Below are 9,194 nucleotides of genomic sequence, written 5' to 3' on the forward strand. Positions count from 1 at the left end.
GCGAAAGGCTGCACTTTCAGGGTGGGGATGTTCTGCATCTAATGGAAAGTTTATTGCTTACACCAAAGAACTAACCTCTTCCAGGGCAAACCTACTTGTGCTGCAGCTAACACCAGTGTGTGTGTGTGTGTTTGACTGTACCGTAGGCTGACATAAAAATTTACTGAAACCCTAGGGGGGAAAAGGATATGAACTCTTGACAACAGCTCAAACTTGAAAGTGTCAGAAACGGCGCGCGTAATGCAGCCGAAAAGTGTTAAGTGAACTCAATTAAAAGGCCAGACGAGGAAGTGTAAAACAAAAACCGTCTCTTTAATAAGAGAACTAAAACTAAACAAAACCATACAAGATAAGGTGAAACACAAAACTCACAGTCAGTATCAGTCCCAGTTCAGAGCCACATACATCCAGGGGAATCCAAAGTTCATTGTCCAAAAAGGAAAGTCCGATAACCATACACCGTGGCAGTCTGTAACAAGAGGGCGAGGCAGAATAGAATAGTCCAAGGTAACAGTCCGAGATCAGAAACACAAAATACCAAAACCGAAGTAAATGCTGGAAAGTCAGAGCTGGGGTCTAGAACAATCTGGCAGCGTATTTGTGGGAGGATGCTGCCTAAATAGAGGTGAACACAGGTGCAAATAATAACAAAGCAGGTGAAACTAATGTGAGTGATGAAGAACGTAAAAAGACCGAAACTAAGGTGAAACAAAAACAGGAAGTAATGTCAAAATAAAAGCCGGACGGGAAGCAGCGGAACCGAATCCTGACAGAAATACTGTTAACCTTTATCATTCTGCCACCTCTCTATATTTATTCATTCTGGTGAACCACAAAACTCATGTTGTCCTGATCTAGACTCTTAGCCTTCATTATATAATTCAAAAATTTTAAAGCACAAATCCTGCCAAATATTTCTTTGATTTTTAACAAGACTACGACTGTATAGCCACGTTGCATCCACTTGCTAGTTTTTACATATAGGTGGAAAGAAAGATTTTAATAGTGTTAACCTTTAGAGCAGAGGAGGAAGGCTGTGGGTTAGCTGAAAAGCTTGAGGCTGATGAAAAGCTTTTTGTTGCACTATGAAAAGCCATTGCTGTTTTGTTCACAGGAAATGACAAAAAACCCAAGTTTTAGCTTTGTGTTAGCTAATTGAAAGGTTTCTGCTATAAATTTCCAATATATCTGCACTGCATGCATTTCAGTCTGATATCACATCATCTGTGTTGGCTTACTTATCCTCAGGAGTAGATTTAAACTGGTGGATCAGTCTTTAAAAACCAGATCATATCACAAATAATATATTGATGATGAGCTAACTAACCACATTTTTAGAATTTGTATTCCTTTGGAAATTGTTGTTACACCCTTGAACAGTAAAGTCAACTAAGAATACTCTCCAGGTTACAACATCAGCTTGGAGGAGTAGTTACACATGCACAAATGCAACCCACATTCAGTGCTGCCCAGTACAACCGCAACCACAGTTGTGAGTCCAGTTCAGAAAAAATTCAGTGCAGTGTGCCTGTCCACATTTATCCTGGCTGTCTCAGTTTACCCGGACAGATGATTTACAGATGTTAAAACTCCACATCTGCTGCTTCAGCTTCATGCTGTTGTTGATTTTGCATTAGCATTATGCTGTGAGAAAAGATGAGCATTATTCATTGGGAGTGGTTTGCAAAATTGGAAATAGGCTGCTACTACAGGCAGTTTTCTCAGTGTGTAATTAACCACAGCAAAAAGTAAGATGCAGGAGTGAGAGGTGTGTTTCCCAACGTATATCTTATGCTTTTATATTAAGCATTACACAATGAGGCTGCAAGTCTAGCTCAAGGATACTTTGGTTGTTGCATGTATTAAACTTGTAACATTTTATTTATATATATTTATCTTTTGGGGTTTTTATTGCTTGTTGTGTGCCCTAGGTAGGAGGTGCACTGGACAGACAGATGTAAAGATGCTTTTTGTAAATGCCAAGTTTGGTTTGGGGGGGTGTGAGTAAAAATTTTCTAGACAGAAACGAGACAGATGTCTGCCAGAGCTGTCTCTGTTTTTTCTAAATTTCTGTGGCATGAAGGTTACCAGTGGCCCACACATTTACCAGGCCCATGCACTTTCACACTCACAGACAAACACACACATGTCCACACACATATACTCACACACACACACACACAGACATGAACTAAAGTTGCTGCATCCCACACACTTTCACTCTTGAAGCAGCTCTTTTATCTGGTTTGTAGTTATACATGAATATTTTGAACCAAGCAACACTTGCAAAGAGGACATCCGACAACATTTGGCATAGATCAGATCAAACAAGGGCAAAACCTCTTCCCACACACACAATGGTAACCACTTGTAGGTGTGTGTGTGTGTGAGAGAGAGAAAAAGAGCAAGAGAGACAGGAAGAAACTGAGTTCTAGCAGAAAACACGCTTGCCTTCTGCTAAACCACAAGCCAAATGTCACATCCAGTATGTCACCTTCAAAAGTGTTTTTCTCACAAATAAACAAGTATATTTCATTAATTTGAATTTTGAAAAACAGCTGAAGTATTATGAGTATAACCTCATTAAGGTTTGTAGGTAAAAAAAAAAAGATTATATGAAGCTGACATTTTTAGGAAGAATAGCATATTATATCATTAGTCAGGAAAACAAATCAACATGGTTAGCACCGGCTGCCTTTCTCTCCTCTTGACATTAGCCATCTGTTCACAATAAATGTACACACACACAAATCCACAGTGATATCAACAAGAAACACCTGTGTGCATTTGGGCCTTATCCAAAAAGCATGCCCCCTTTTTTTATGATGACTGACGGATGCATTTAGCTTGTGATAAGCTGCAATGCAGCTGTATTAGTTAATTATTAACTGTGATTAAGCTCTAGGATCACATGTAAGCAAATCTACACTGGGTTTGCTTTATGTCTCTAGCACAAAGTTCAGCCTACTGTATATAATCAAATGATAGATGGACAAAGACTGCAGAATGCACAACAAATGGTTATCTTTACTTGTTTCATTTCTCCTAAATAATATGGACTTTGTATCAGTAACATAATGTACTTTTGGTTTGTACAATATATTGAATGTTTCTCATTTTGAAAATAATTTTAAAATCATTTTGAGTGAAAATCTTCATAAGTTCATGATTTCCTTAAAGTCTTTGAACTATACATTCTGCATCACAGTATCACATCTATGCCATGTTTACTTATCCTGCAATTTATTACACCATTGTTTGTCTTTTTACTTTCAGCTTCCAAGATTTAAACAGCATTTTTCTGTAGAAGTATGGTTGTGTGCTTACTAGTAGCAATGACAATTCTTGATCACACTGACTTGGCAACATGTTTATACAAAGCCATTAGGATACAGTGCCACATTCAGTAAATGCTCATCATCTATCTTGCTTTTTTGTGAAAACTGAGCAGACTTTCTGAAGTTCACACATAGCAAGAAAGACAGCATTGTTTTTTGTCACTGCCTTTATGTGAGAAGAAATTACAATGCACAAGAAATTTAACTGGACTGGATTATTTTTGATTACTGGAAACGTCTATGAGGATTCTGGAAATACCTTTAGAAGTTGGGTGAGAGTTGTCAAATGGCTGTGTGGACATCATGCACTGATTTTTGGGGTTGTGAGAAGAGTTAGCACTGTGACTTGAATACATGAGAGGTCACAAGCTGGGACTAAGTAAGAAACTGCTTTGTCTACAAGCCACAGTGGTTGGTGCATCTTGAAGATTTTGAAGGACCACTGACTGATCTATGTAACTTTCTGCCAAAGAGATTGTAAGACAAAGCTGCCATACAGTAATATGACTTGGCGTGGCGTTTATATCTCAGCTGTCACCCAGGCCATTTCTGCAACTGAGTGAATTCTGAGCTTCCTCAATGGCTCCAAAGAGGCCTATAAAATGAGCCATAATTGTTATGTAGATGAGCAATGAGGTTATGTCCTCGGGTATATAAATCTATCTTTATATGAGAGCCTGGTAGGTAATAAGCAGTTATTATGATAGGGGCTCACATCCCAAGGGCTCCACGCTGCAACATAAACACACATACACACAAAGTGCTGGCAGTAACTCTGGCCTGCAAATGGGTGGAAGGAAGGAAGAGGAAGGAGAAGGAAAACTAACAGCACAGATAGCTAAAACCACAGCTTTCCACTGGTCTGAGAAAGAGTGATAAGTGGAAAGGAGTTAAGACACATAGAGAGTAAAAGAGTGAGAGAAATAGAGAAATCCTATCGTGAAACACAACATTGTCTTGGCTTTTAGAGGCAACTTCTATCATTAGTAGAGAAAGAGAAGGAGGACTGGTGTGTTTGATAGCACCAACCTTTAAATCAAACACAAGAGCTAGAGTGAGGGGAAACTGCTGTAAGGAAACCATGAATTTGATTTTGATGTTATCACTGTCATTTCTTATCTTGTGTTCCACCACTTGTGTTTCTTGGCCTTGTGCTGTAATCTAGCATTTACACACTTTTCTGGTGTTCTGATAAAACCAGCCACCATTATCACCAGCAGAGCTCACACAGAGATTTACACAGCTGCCACACCCATCATCACCACAGCTTACACCAAAGTGAAGTGAATGAAGTACATTCTGATCTCTCAAATACACATGCCAAAAAACAACTAAACCCGGTTTGTTTGTCTTGTAGTGTTTATATATACTTAACTTAGACTGTTGTTTGTAAATCATGTTTTTACATTTAGCAAAAATACATTTAGCTCATGAGACCTGACGACATTTTTAAGAAATCTTCAATGACAAAATTTAAAATCCGTTCTAAACTGTGGTAGGAAGTAACAAAGTACATTTACTCCAGGACTGAATTTAAGTACAATTTTGAAAGTGTTCTCATTTTCTGTTACTTCACACTCTGACTTCACCTCATTGTAGAAGCAAATATTGTACTTTTTACTCCACTACATTTACTTTATAACTTTAGTTATTAGTTACTTTTCATAACCTGATTAATACAAAATGTACCTTAAAGGGACCCCTAGGTAAATGATTACTGAGAAGTCCAGTAGTCTCCAGTGAGTGCAACCGTATTCGTCCATCCCATCACCTCCTCCACTTTAGCTTTCTCATCTCCAAAAAGTTGTGTATCTTGGTTACACGTTCAGTCTTTGGTTGCGATACGAATTAGTTAATGCTGCACAATAAATCATTTTGTGAGCGTGATTTAGATCACTTTGCAATCTCGGTCTCATGTGACAAACATTCTGCCATGCCTGCATTAACAGGGAGATGCCTTGCATCAAACCAAGCACTCCCTTTTCCTTACTAAGCTGCATTAACCAATAACAGGAATGCATTACATCACGTGACAAGCTATAGGCAGGAAGAGAAGACTGATTCAAAGGCAAATCAAACATGTTTGCCATTATGAAAGATATTCTGTGCAGTCCTGCAATGATTTTTTAAACATTGCACTGCCTGCCGTGTATACCTAGTGCCGAATAGCAGTTGAGGGAGAAATAAAGCACTTTGTGGTTATTAGTTGATGCTATTTTTTAAGGCAGCATAGCGAGGGAAAGGGAGCGCTTGGTCTGATGGAAGGGATTCTAACTACTAATGCAAACTTAGCAGAATAATTGTCATGTGAGACTATGATCACATAGGGATCTAAATTAGGCTCACAAAATTATTTATCATGCAACCCTAGAATTATTTCAAGTGGACCCATGTCCTCCACATTGTTAATCAGCCACCCATTTAACTATCACCTTTGAAAGTTTGTTTCTTGTAGAGTTGTCCAGGCACCGTTGCCAATTATCCAGTGTGGTCTGTCTTTGGTGAGGGGGGAGGAGGACCCTCATTTCAGAAAGACTATTTTGTTTACCTTGTTAGCATGAACATTCAATGCTTTCATCTGTCCAATTTGGGCCACAGTTAGCGCACCATAACCACACTCCATGCATTTTCATTAATACTGGATGTTAAACTATGTTTTTTATCTATCAATACTGACACATTGGTGGCAGAATTTGTGCTAAGGTAGAATAGGTTATGTTAGCCACATGGCTAACCAAAAACACAATGGAAACTTGCAAGCTGTAATGGTGAATGAAGCCACTCACCTCGACTCGTCACAATGTGGCCATATACAGATATAGATATATAGATATAGGTATTGAGGAACCAGGGCAACCTGATGAGAAGTGGACTACTGGTACAAGACATTCAGGGACAAGAGAGGAGAACAGGGAACTATTGGAATGCTACTATACAAGTAAGATACGGAGGATGTGGGAGCTATGGATACTTCGAAACCCAACATCTACACTAACAAACAATGAAACAACTATTAGCTCAGTGCTCTAATATCTTCAAGAAGCACCTGCTATCACAACTAGAGGTTGACGAGGTACAACACAAATGGTCCAGCAATGGGGAGCCAGGACGACAGATCAGGGGGGAGATATCATCATCATCACCCCCACAATTGGAAATTGGGTACCAAGCCCCAATAACAGGCCTGGATGAGCTTGATTCAAGAGCAGCTGACCTGAGATTGAAGATCATGAGCAAGATGGACAGCTGGAACTTCCATGGCCCGTTACCAAGACTCAGTGAAGTGCCTTCTAAAAGTTTACTAGAGGATGTGAATATAGCACTAAGAACAATCCCTATTACAACCATCACTGAGACCAACAAGCTGATATACACCACAGCAACCATGAACTTTGAGATGCTTGGCTATAAGTTCAACAAAGACCATAAGGAGCAGTATCCTCCATGGAGAAGGAGGTTGGAGACCAAGATCAAGGCAGCAAGGAGAGAAGTTAGCCAGCTATCGGAATTGCAGAAAGGCATGATGAACAAATGGGTAGCTAAGAAGTACAACACACTGTCCATACCTGAGGCCTTAGAGACTGCCAAACAAAGGCTCACAGCCCTGGCCACACGGCTGAAGAGGTACACCAGAGAAGTTGAAGCCAGGAGAATAAACCAAATGTTCTCCACTGAGCCATCCAAGGTGTACTCTCAGTGGCAGGGACATGAGAGCAGACCCACCAAGGTTGGAGACTGAACAGTTCTGGAAGAGCATATGAGAGGAGGCATCACATAAAAACAAGGCCCAGTGGCTGGTGGACCTAAGAGCAGACCACAGCAATCTCCCTGCACAAGACCCAGTAATCATCACAATGGCAGACATTCAAGAGAGGGTATGAAGTATGAAGAGCTGGACAACACCAAGCCCTGACATGATCCACGCCTACTGGTTAAAGAAGCTAACTTCACACCATGAGCGCCTGGCGGGACAAATGAACCAGCTACTAATGGATGAAACCCACCCTGAGTGGTTAACTGAAGGCCGGATAGTCTTGATCCTGAAGGACCCTCAGAAGGGAGCAGTACCATCCAACTACCGCCCAATAACCTGCCTCTGCACAACATCGAGGCTCCTGTCAGGCATCATAGCAGCTAAGATGGGCGGGGACATGGCTCAATACATGAGCAGGGCCCAGAAAGGAATTGGTAGTAACACCAGAGGAGCAAAGCACCGGTTGATAAAGTAGTCACTTGAGACTGCAATACCAGGCATACCAACCTGTGCACTGCCTGGATTGACCACAAGAAAGCCCCACTGCACCATTGCATTTCTGTCCAATAACACACCACTTCTCCCAGAAAATTGTTGCAATCACAAATTCTTTTGGTATTCTCATGTTTATTTCTTTTGTTTGCATTGGCACAAACACAAAAACACAAAGAGAAAAGCCAAATCTGATATCCTCCATACAACACCTTTCCAAAATAATCAGAAATAGTTATATTTCAAGCATGTGTTCTCACTGCTTCTTACTGTTTCATAAACAATGATAAACTGACTGTATGCTGCCCAACACCATACAGCAACAATCTTAGAGACTAGTTAGTGATCGTCACTGAGAATTTGGCAGCCGACAAGTCAGATAGTTTCTTCAATGGTTAGTGGAGAACAAAACAGATCTATAAGTTGAGTGAATATTTGGATTTACATTCAACAGGTAGTGAGAAACCAAACTCTGAATGAAAGCTAATACTGTGATGAGTCTATTGGAAAACTGTTAGCTAACACATTATATGTTTTATAAGGTGCTAATATGTCAATGTTATGTTTACATTGTATTGCACTGCCCTTAATTGGCCAAAAAATGTATTAATACAGGCTTAAAGAATCACTTAAATGTACCCTTTAACTAGCAGTGATGCTATAGCGCACGTTTAGTGAGCAGGTCTCTGTTTTGTTTATATTATGTGCTCTACTAGTATGTGCACAAAGATGCATATGCATGTGCATGATACTATCTTGCCAGATGTAGAGAGCCATAATACATAATATATCAGGATGTTACTTGACTAGAAACATCTAATGAGTTGCTTCTAACCCCTGTGTGTCACCTGCCTTATGCAATGGTAAATAATTAACTGGCTTTTACTTCAGAGACTGGCAATGTCTATTATTTTGGCATCCCTCAATTTCAAAATCATGTACTTCACAAAAAAAAAAAGGAGAACAATTCATTCATTTCCAAATCAGCTTCCATTTATTTCAGGAATATTTTTGCGAAACAAGTACAAAAACTGAAAAATTCCAGTTTGAAGATTCCAAGATGCACTGTCACAAACAATCTTCAGGTAACTGATGGTCATTTAAGACATTTCTCATTAAACCCCATTTTCATCATGTTATTAGCCCAGATGGAGGCCATTTTCTTTTCTACGTCAATCTATAAAATGAGGGAGTGGAAACCTATCCACCTCTGGGTGGACTGCTGGTCCACTTCAAAAGGTATTGAGTAGTGTGAGGTCAGCAGTCAAATTGTTTGTCTTCCTCCTATCAGGAGTCAGTAGACCATAGAGAAGGTAGATTAAGGTGGAGATAGTGTAGCTGGAGATCTTGTTAGGGTTGCGTATGATTTGTTAAAGTCATAACTCAGCTTAAACTTTCAAATGTGATGATGCAAAGACATGAGAAACTGGCTCTCAAGCAAAAATAAGTCAAATAAATCAAAACTGCAGCATCCCAGTTTTACCAGCCATATAAATGGCATTATTCCACAAATCATTAATCCTGTCCTTAAATCCATGTCTTTTAATGTGTTTGTTATGCACCATGTATGGTTTTTATTCAGCACTTTTAAAAAATTATTCATGATCACA

The sequence above is a fragment of the Monopterus albus genome, unplaced genomic scaffold (genome assembly GCF_001952655.1).
Source record: "Monopterus albus unplaced genomic scaffold, M_albus_1.0 scaffold51.1, whole genome shotgun sequence".
Taxonomy (NCBI): Eukaryota; Metazoa; Chordata; class Actinopteri; order Synbranchiformes; family Synbranchidae; genus Monopterus; species Monopterus albus.